Source organism: Dermacentor andersoni, chromosome 11 (genome assembly GCF_023375885.2).
Source record: "Dermacentor andersoni chromosome 11, qqDerAnde1_hic_scaffold, whole genome shotgun sequence".
NCBI lineage: Eukaryota > Metazoa > Arthropoda > Arachnida > Ixodida > Ixodidae > Dermacentor > Dermacentor andersoni.
In genome coordinates, this window is record NC_092824.1 from 71,090,258 (window position 1) to 71,101,245 (window position 10,988).

The following is a 10,988-nucleotide window of genomic DNA, read 5'->3' on the forward strand; positions in this document are numbered from 1 at the left end:
AAGCACCGTCATCCTTAAAATACTACTGTACCAGTCATTAGTGCGTCCTAAATTAGAATACGCGGCAGCTGTGTGGGACCCATACCACGAAAACCTTATTTCTTCACTCGAGCTTGGGCAAAATAACTCAGTCCGATTCATATTTTCAAATTATAACCGTACCGCTAGGGTAACATCAATGAAGGACAATCTATCTCTTCCATCGCTTGCATCTCGTAGAACAATAGCACGTTTGACACTGTTTCACAAATTTTATTACCATTCCTCCCTTCACAGTAACTTCATTTCTCAGCCTCATTATATCGAGCCGCATCGATCATCGCCATAAGGTCGGACTTCAAACAGGCAACACTAACACTTTGAGTCAATCTTTCTTTCCCAGATCATCACGGCAGTGGAACCACCTTCCCTGTGAAATTGTATCTATTGTCGACAACAAACTGTTTCGTAAGGCTTTAGCTAACATTGTATAATTAGGAATTATTAACATGTTATTTCATTTACTTGCCGCACTTACAAGCGACTAAGGACGACACTGGTTAACATTGTACTAACAGGAATTATCAAGATGCTACTTTGTTTACATTGTCTGTCGTACTTACAAATATTGGGCAAGATATTACATAGTATTGTATGATTAGTATTTACTAACACACTGCATTGTTTATTTTCTGTACTTTATTGTTATACTTCCCGTTTTCCCACTCCCCTCTGTAAGGCCTTCGGGCCTTGAGGGTACCATAAATAAATAAATAAATAAATAAATAAATAAATAAATAAATAAATAAATAAATAAATAAATTAACGAATAAATAAATAAATAAATAAATAAATATGACGCAGGGTTACTGTGGGTTATACGGCTCGAAGTGAAACGGTGGCACCGTTATACTAGGAATCGTGTTCAGCGCCCTTCTTGGAAGCGGTGGTTTCGCAACGGATCGCCTGGAGTGACAGTATCTTTAAATGCCTCAAACCTAGAAGTTGATGACGTTTTGTTGGATGGCGGTGTAACGCTGGGCTGAACCCACCGAAGGGGTTTGTTGCCCAACGTTGGGCACATTCTTAGTGGGCAAGGCTGCTGCGGCACTGTCCCTTCATACACCACATCAGCGTACCCTATGGTATAGAGAAATGAGCCGTCTTCATGCGTCCTTTAAGTGTATTCACGCGTTTTTGACACCTCTTCCCGCGTCCTTAAAACCTCTTCACACGTCTTTGAAGTAGACGTTTTCTTTTGCTTTTACAGTAAATACCTATTTTTCTATTTTCTATGTGGCATAAAATCGGGAGTGAGAGGCCCGGTCGCCGTCGCAGTTCGCCCAATGGCTGGGTTGCTTTATGTCAAGAAATATTTCGAAATGGTGGCTCACCTCGCGCTGTCTTTCGTAGTAGGCGATATTTTCTCGATCCCAGCGTGGCTCGTTCTGGGCCAGGCGTGATCGGCACTAGCGGTGGACACCACAGGTGCGTAGTTGGTGCTTCCGCTGTCAGTGGCATCTGCACCGCTCAAACAAAACAGCAGAGGTGTTTACTCGTCGCTGTGCAGAGGTTATTCAAAGAGCATGAAAAATAAATGGTGGCATGCAAAACGTTTTATTTAGGCTTTAGGGATAGGGAAGACTGGCTGCTGTGTTGGCGTGTGCAGTGCACTTTTTCTTTCTGGAATTCGGAGCTCAGTGCACGTAAGGGACATTGACGTAACATTGCACATTGCTCATTGCAGTGCACATTGACGTAAGGGACAATCACGTTGAAAGTAATGGAATGTTGATTTTTCTAAAAATTATTACGCTGCAAACAATACAGCAGATTAGAACACGACCATTTTCTAAGCGAAAGACGATAGGTCATATTCCATTAGTGCGCTACAAAGGTCAAACCTATGTTTTCAATTTCAAGGAAGCGGTGTGTTCCATGCTTCATTAAGGTCGCAAAAAAACGTATGTTAAATTCAATAAACAGGCTTTGGCACACGTCAAACTTGCTTTTACCAGGAAGGACGCGTTCTCGTTATTGCAAAGCTGCTTAGTTAGCAACGCGCAAAAGGAAACTTAAGCGCGGAGGTTTCTGTCTAAGTACGTTGGGGCATAGATATTGTTTTTCTCGGTCACCCTTGCACCAGATTTGATGCAGGCCACCGAATGTGAAAAACAAATGATGCAATGTTGTAACTGCCACAAACTAACCTATTGTTGAGACTGTGAGTGTCTATATAAAAAGTATTAAATGCACCAAAATTTGTAAAAAAAAGTAATATCAAGCTTGCAACTCTGTAATAGAGCAATAAGAACGATATAATTCTGGAAAGTACATTGACTAATACCCGTAAATCGAGAAAAATTATAAGCAGCGATTTGAACTTTACCACAATGTTGTAGTTAGGACTTTTGAAAAACGCCCGGAAACATGTGTCATTTCTGTAAATTGTAAATTCATAAATCAAACTCGGCCGCTTTAGATATTGTATGTCATGCGGTTCACAGGACTGCCATACTTGTTTTAAAATTAGAGTTACTAGATTCCATAGGTAGTGTTTCAAATTTCGGGGAACTTGCCGATTTCCGGTAATCTTGGCATACCATCGACGCCCTAAATGTGTAATTTCCTGACTGCAGTCACTAGAACATTCTCAAATGCAGCGAACATCGTTCATATCAGTCTAAGAGCACTTACTCAAAGCATTTTTGCATTTAACATGTTGAGCATGAAAATCTAAAATGTCCCCCGAGCCGAAGCTTCCTATTAAAACGAAAATTGTTTCGAAAGCTTGGGTGGGGCAGCGAATGGATGACTGCCGAATGATGTCACCAGCCCGCATGTTGACACTTTCATTACTATTGTACCCCGATATCCACTAACTCGTATATGTCAGCGGGTTGTGTGCAAAAGTGCACCTACAGGTTCTGCACATCACCTATTCATTGTTAGCAGTAGACAGCCTGATCGGGTCGTGGACGAAGAAAAGGTGACAGAACAAGTGTAAAAACTCCATTCAAGCTTGAATGATAAGATAAATGCCAGCTTCAACCGATAGTGAGCTATTCTTCAAGACCCTGGCTGTCCTATGCATATATTTACCTACGTCTGTAGCTGAAGTTCCTAGGAGTGCATTTACAGTTAGGAATGCATGTTTGGCAACAAATTATGAACAAAAATGGCTGGGGTCCACTGCGCGCCTTCTAGACCTTTCACACTGATTAAAATAGGCCACCCAATGCGCATATGTGATGGTCGTGTTGCGGGAATCTGCAGGATAAGATGGGAAAGACGCAGAATTGCAAGTTGACAGGGCAGTGTCGTTGGACAAAGTAACAGCAGCAATCTCGCCACACTCCGGTAAACATAACGGCCGCGTGTTTTCCAGAATACTAATAAGGTGTGGCTATTTTTTCTTAAGATAAACAGAGAGCTGTCTTAAAGGTCCTCTCACCAGGTTTGGCTGTTGTAAATACAAACGCACGGCTCGTAAATGAAGCGGTGGCCACCGCGTATGAAACGTATAAGCAGGTGCGTGGCAGGAAACAGTTGCAATTTTCAACCGTAGGCCACGTGCCCTTCATCTAGAAGGTGCTGAGCACGAGGTCGCGGGATCGAATCCCGGCCACGGCGGCCGCATTCCGCTGGGGGCGAAATGCGAAAACACCCGTTCACGTTAAAGAACCCCAGGTGGTTCAAATTTCCGGAGTCCTCCACTACGGCGTGCCTCATAATCAAAAAGTGGTTTTCGCACGTAAAACCCCATAATTTTTTTTTTCATCTGGAAGGAGCCGCGCTTTGAGGGAGCCGGTCAAGGTCCCGCTAACAAATGTATCGGTGCAATGCGAACTGCTTGCAACGACACCGACTACTGCACGGGAATTTAGTTGATGATCCAATGACGGAATGGCCACAGACAGATGTGTCGTACGACCAAATGTATCGGAATAAAGAGAGCAGGGGTTCGTCACGTTAACATGACGTAGGCCCTTTGCGGAGAAGGCAAGGAAGCAACGCCGCTTGAGGACGACATTCGAGGCAGAGAGGGAGACTGTCTGGAAAGAGTAACACTAGCCTGCTGACGGCACAGTAGCACGACAGCTCGGTGTCATCCGTGCTCTCCCATAACGAATGCACTTGAATAATTGTATTACCGAAACTCTCCCTTGACGGCGCATTGGCAATTTCCAGCGTATAATTGAAATTTGCAATGGCGCCCGGTAAGAGGCCCTTCAATGACAAGATCCTCTAGCGAGCATTTAGCGTGAAAGTTAAAACATGGGGTTTGCTTGCTACGTATAGGTAAGCTCGTTACTCTGACCCCATTTCAACATAACATCCAAGACATATCGAGAAGCGTTCATTGCATTTACGAATGAATTCATTGCGCTGAAAATGAATTCATTCGAAACTTGAGGCGCGTGGAATATGCGTAGTGTTGTCTCGGTTGGATCTCAATTCATCTGCATGAATATCACGATGACTGCACAAGCAGCGACAGACATAGTGACGCTAGTATGGAGTCGGTATGACGAATATATGCACCACCATCATGATCGATGGAAATGCTGCCTCCTCTTGGATTTGTTAAGCATGTCCGCGAGTAGTATCGATGGTCAAAGGCCATGCAGTACGTACCATTGACATCAGTGGCATCGATCTGGCGGTTCAAGGCCTTCAACGCGTCATTGATGTACTCGTCAATATACCTGGAATGAGACATACATATTGTCCTTGGCTCGGTGCTCCTAGTTACGGCATAATATAGCTGAAAAGTGTTTTTGCCAAACAGAATTTGAAACAAGGGAAGTATTCTTTGTTAATTAAGGTAAAAGCTGTAATGTATAATTTTATTAAAAGTATAACTTTCTGGCTGGCATAGGTGAACGGCGCACTCTTAAATCGCGTACATTCTTAAATCATGACATGAAGCATGAAATATAAGAAAACAAGAAATGATGCTAGAACCAAGTTAGGAAGATGCTAAGTTGCAAGATTACGATGTAATTATGTAGTGCCATCTCCTCCAAGGCGCCCATTTTAGGCTACGTGCGTATAGCTCTGCGACGTCATGCGAGTCAACTGGAAAGTGCTAGTCATACACATTGTCACAGGATGGCCGCACCATGAGTGGCATGCGGAAATGGTGGACGAGAGCTTAAAATTATGCTTTGGGTAACGCAAGGTTATGTTAGGTTTGGCTGCATTATAATAGCTCTCGTACAAGGGCCGCGCCAGTCGGCCGAATCAGTCGCGCAGCCACGTCCGCAGCAGCTGTGCCAGCGTGCGACCACGCATCTTAAGATTTGCAGTCGGCAACTGTTCTCGCCATTTCAGGATTACGTTCGCACGCTGTGCCGACGCGGCCGTTCGCAGTCGCGCCAAAATGACGTGGCCGTCGCAGCGTCCCGGCAGTGCTTTCCGATTTACCCTAACAAGCCGTAAAAATGAACACGGCGTTCACTCCAAAGATATATGACGTTTTTCTTCAAGCACACCTTTTATATTTCCTGAAAAACAAGTAACAGCAAAACGTTCAGTAGTGCTCTCACTTGGTCACGCATCTCTTGCGTGTTTAGCAAATAGTACTATCTGTGTGATATTTCGTTAGGCTCCTGGAGTGTGCTCACTCGACCGCCAATGGAAGTGTGACGTACTGTTTTATTTGATTTTATCCTTGTGTTTCGCGTTTCAAAAGCCTGATCTCGCTATGACGAACACTTGGACGGATCACGGAACTTAATTTCACCACCTGGGTTTCGGTAATGCGCACGTAAATCGAACTTACGGCGCCTTCTTGCGTTTCACAATGACTGGTGAAATGCCACTGCGCCTGGAATATTACCCGTGATGTCGAACTAAGCAGCTCAACATCCCAGCCAATGGGCTACTGCTACAAATGTGCGATGCCGTGATCAAAGGCAAGCTAAATATATATATATATATATATATATATATATATATATATATATATATATATATATATATATATATATATATATATATATATATATACACACACATATATATTGTTACGGTTGATGTTTATTTACAGGGTGCAAAGAGGTCCAGCAGGAAGCGACAGGCGAAGCCCAGAGTACCCCGAGATCAGGTGCGCGCACCCTACTTTTCTGGTTTAGTCGCGCAGTGCTGCGACATTTTCCCAGGGATCGGACGAAGCTCGCTGAGCGAGTTAAAGGGACCTGTGATGGTACTGCTTGAGTCTGGCCACGTGAACAAATTACGTCGCACGTGAACGCCGACTACTTGCAGTCACTTTGGTGGCGATATAGTTCACATCACTCAAGCGGCTGAGTATACCGAATGCTCCGGTGTAAGTGGCGAGAAACTTGCGGTACAATGCCTTTTTGCGAACGGGTGTCCACAACCAAACATAATCGCCGGGAGTAAAGCTGACTGTGATACGCCGCGCATCATAGCGAATCTTGATGTTGCCTTGTGAGGACAACGTCCTACGATGCACCAGTCGTCGTGCTTCCTCAGCACGACACAGAGTTTTGGCGATGGAAGGACCTTCTTGGCACGATCAAGGTAGAATAGTGTCCAGAAAGCTCTGGGGAGCGGGTGCGTACAGCAAAAAGAACGGTGCATATAGAGTAACTTCGTGCTTGGCACTATTGTACATGTATGTTACAAAAGGTAAAACGGCGTCCCAGTTCTTGTGGTGAGCAGCGACATACATTGATAACACGTTGGTAAGGGTTCAATTCGACCGCTCCGTGAGGCCATTTGTTTGCGGGCGGTAAGGAGTGGAATGACGATATGCAGAACCTCAAAGCCGTAAAAGTTCTTCAACGACGTCGGCGGTGAATTGCCTTCCACGGTCAGTGATGACAACCCGAGGAGCGCCGTGAGGGAGTTTGACGCGATGCAACAAAAAATGAAGAGACATCTGTTGCAGTGGCAGATGGGAGTGCCGCCGTTTCCGTGTAGCGAGTAAGGTAATCTACGCATACTGTAATCCAGCGGTAGCCAGATGAAGTCTTTCAGAGCGGGTCAAGCAATTCGATGGCGACTTTTTCAAAGAGTAACGTTGGTGGCCTAACTGGTTACAAATAGCTTGCTGGAGCCGTCGTCGTTTGCTTGTGGTGGTGGCAAACAGTACAGCTGACGACATACTGTTTCGTTGTTTTCCAGAGCTTCGGCCAGAAAAATCTGTCGAAGTCGGTGCAGTGTGCGCGCAAAGCCAAGGTCTCCGGACGTGATATATCGTCATGCATGGAAGGAAGGACAGCAGGGCGCAGGTTTTCGGGCACAACTTGAAGCAATGGAGCCCCATAAGCCAAGTAATTCTTTTTTGCGCACCAAACCATCACTAAAAGTAAACGGTGTTGTTCCTGCTGGCTGATGTGCAGCTGCCCGTAGGGGTCTCAAGGTCTGGAAAGTCGGAAGAGATGGAAACTGGGTAGTCATCAAAGTCATCATCCTCAGCTTTAGTGTGCGGCAAAGGGAGACGGGACAGGCAGTCAGCATCCGTGTGACAGCGTCCGCTCTTGTAGTTAACGGTAAAGCTGTACTCTTGAAGGCGCAAAGCCCAGCGGGCCAACCGGCCTGACGGGTCACGCAGCCCAACGAGTCAACAGAGTGAATAATGGTCAGTCACTATCCTGAATGCGCGAACATGCAGATACGGACGGAACTCCTGAATGGCGAAGACGACTGCTAGACACTCGAGTTGAGTAATGGTGTAGTTTGTCCCCACTTTTGTAAGTGTCCGACGAGCGTAGGCAATCAAATGCTCACGGCCACCGCAGAGCTGAACAAGCACAGCGCCAACACCCACACTGCTGGCGTCGGTATGCAGCAAAGTTGACACCTCCGCATCAAAGTGCCGCAGAAACGGTCCAGAAGTTAACAAAAATTTCAGCTGTTGAAACGCCGACTCCCAGTCAGTACTCCACAAGTATGGAGTGTCTTTGCGAAGGAGTGACGTGAGAGGAGAGGGAAGCTGTGCGAAAATCTTGATAAAGCGCCGGAAATATGACCAAAGGACCAAAAAGCTTCGCAGATCTTTCAACGTGTGTGGCTGTTGGAAGTCGCGAACCACTGCTATATTTTCAGGGTCTGGTCGTATGCCGTCTTTGTCGACCCGAAAGCCTAGTACGAGGGCTTGACGCTCACCGAAATGACATTTCTTCGAGTTTAAAATAGGGCCAGATTGCTGGTTACAGTCAAGAACGACCCACAGGAGCTGAATGTTCTCGTGAAATGTTCCGCCGTAGATAATGACGACGTCTAAATAGCACATGCAAATTTCTCTTTTGAGTACACGAAGCACGGTATTCATAAATCACTCGAATGTCGCTGGAGCTTTGCATAAGCCAAAGGGCATAATGTTTAACTCAAAGAGACCGTCAGGTGTCACGAAGGCTGTCTTCTTGTCGGAGGGGTGCATGGGAATGTGCCAACATCCTGAACGTAAATCAACAGAAGAGAAGTACGACGCGGAGTGGAGGCAGTCGATGGCGTCGTCTATTCGTGGTAGGGGGTACACGCCTTTTTGTGTGACAGTGTTTAGGCGGCGATAGTCCGCACAGAATATCTATGAGCTTGCTTTCTTGACTAGGATCACAGGAGCAGCCCAAGGGCTACATGATTCCTGGATCATTCCTTTCTGTAACATTTCTTCGACCTGCTCGGCAATGGCTTTTCTCCCTGAAGGTGGACTTTTCTCTCTGAAGGTGAAACGCGATAGGGCTTCTGACGAATTGGCGTCGCTTGCCCTGTATGGAAGCGGTGTTGCATACGAGACGCCGGTGGTGTATGGGACGCTCGTTGGCCTTGAGCAAAATCAAACACTGTCGCGTAGCGAGCAACCGCTCCTTCAAGCAGACACTGCTCACTAGAAGACAGCCACTTGTTAATCATGCGCTGAAAGTAAGAATTATCAGGGTTGGAATCGGGGTGAGATTTCTTTTCGGCAGTTGACATTTTGACCAGTACGACGCTGACAATGGCTTGTACGACAAAACTTGCCAGTTTAAGTCCTAGCGGCAATTTTATCAATTGGGTTGAAACGTTCACTGTCCACAAACAAGCACAACCATCAATGGTGACAACGAGGGCGCGAGGGACTATCGCATTTCTCTTGAGCGCATTGTTATAATCAGGTTCGGCTAAACCACAACAACAACCTGTACGAGTGCGAGAAATATTGACAGGTACAAACATTGTCGTCTGAGGGGGCGAACACATCTTGCGACACGGAGAGAACGTCGGCGGCATCACTGGTGTCATCTGTCATTGAAGTTCGCACGTCGCGGCGAAGAGAAATCGAGCCACTTCCACAATCCAAAGCTGCCCCCCACTCACGCAAGAAATCAATTCCTAAAATAATGTCATGCGCTGTACATGCAAGCACTGTAAATTCACTTCGAAATGTAACAGACCCCAAGTGGGGCGTAATTTATATATAAATAGTTATAGATATACTGTGATCGAAATACAGGAGGCACTTCTCTTTATCGTGGTCATAAACAGCCGCAGCCACGCTGAACCTCAGTCGTCCTCAAAAACGCCCACTTCAATGTGAAAATAAGTGTATTCCAGGTTGTTTCTGCGGCTGACAATATCCAACGAAACTTTCACAAGCGGGAATACTCACGCAAGGTAATCGTCGCAAGTGCCTGAGGCTCCCTCGCCGCCTTCACAGCTTGTACCCGGGGTTGCTTCTTCGATGAAGGGAAACGCGGGAGGCGTGTGCCCACCGCTTCTTTGTTCACTCATGCCTGGGGACGACGCTCCGGAGCACTAGCGTCTTTCTGAGACAGAACGTTGCTGAATGATCACGCATGCGCAGTCTGTGCCAAGGATGAAAGAACCAGTAAAATGTCGGGCATTTGGGCAACTCGTATGAAATCGTAAAACCCATCTGGAAAAAAAAAGAGACGATATAGTGCGCCACTATGCGTCGACGATAAAGTGCTAATATTCGAACACTAAAAGAAGCGCCTCAGTGACCCGTGCTGAATTGACACCGAATCATCAAACCAAATTTCACTAAAGCCCTAGCCCAGCCAAAAACTGCAGGCCCTAACGTGTGTTTAATAATGTTTCTTTCTATGAGGAGAAGTGCTAAGGCTTCCCCGGGAAATATTTGCAGTCGTGGCGCAAATAATGGTTACATAGAATGAGCCAAAGCCAATACGACGTTTTTAGAAAATCTTTTCCCCTGTATTTTAGGCCAAATTACGTCGGTAAATTTGAAGACAACATATGTGAAGTCAACATTGGCTTTATCCCTGGGCGTCTAACTATTCGAGCGACGACTGACTTTAGACATCCAAGGCACGTATAAGTGACGTGAGTGCTCTCTGTTAGCATAGGATCGCTCCTGCTCGCTTCAGTAAGTTTTGGGTTGTACATAGAGCCATCACGTAATGCTACAGGACGGTTTTTGCGAAAATGCCTCATCCCAAAAGTCTTTTCCACCTAACCATGTTCGAGGAACATAAGCGTAAGCGCCCCGAGGCCGCTTGCAGTCCTACGGCTCAGATACCACAGCCATACTTTACCGAACGTAAACGATAGGTGCTCCGAACCGACAAGTGACGTTACTCGAATTTAATAAAATATTTCATATACAACAACCACCCTGTAGTTTCTGCTGCACATGTGACCAGCTGGCACCCCGTTACAGTGGTCACCGTTTTCGCTCAAGAAAGTAATATGGGTTATGGCTGCTAGAATTTCCTTCTTCTAGTACGACACGCCATGCCGTCAATTTGCATCCTCATCCACGAGGCAATGCTGCGTGAATTGCAAAAGTCCTGCGCAAAGAATGGTCATTTCTCATCTGTTTGCGTCCCCACATTATTCTACTAGACAATCATAATCTCTCCATATGATCAGAGGAACAATCCTGAACGGGAAGGGAAAATCTTGATGTCTTAACCATGCAGACGGGACCACATTTCTGACAGGTATGTAGCGGTATAAGTTTAATGCTTGACAGACGCAGCCGCGGTAGGAAGGAAAAATTCAAAATA

General features: G+C 45.9%; 1 long non-coding RNA gene across 1 annotated transcript; it reads right to left on the reverse strand.

Moving 5' to 3' along the window:
- Positions 1-1,313: 1,313 nt before the first annotated feature.
- LOC129381419 (uncharacterized) lies at positions 1,314-9,725 on the reverse strand. Its single transcript, XR_008609608.2, has 3 exons — positions 9,605-9,725; positions 4,618-4,688; positions 1,314-1,500 (listed from the first exon to the last, which is right to left on the reverse strand). It is a non-coding gene; the product is annotated as an uncharacterized lncRNA (long non-coding RNA).
- Between the last annotated feature and the right edge of the window lie 1,263 nt (positions 9,726-10,988).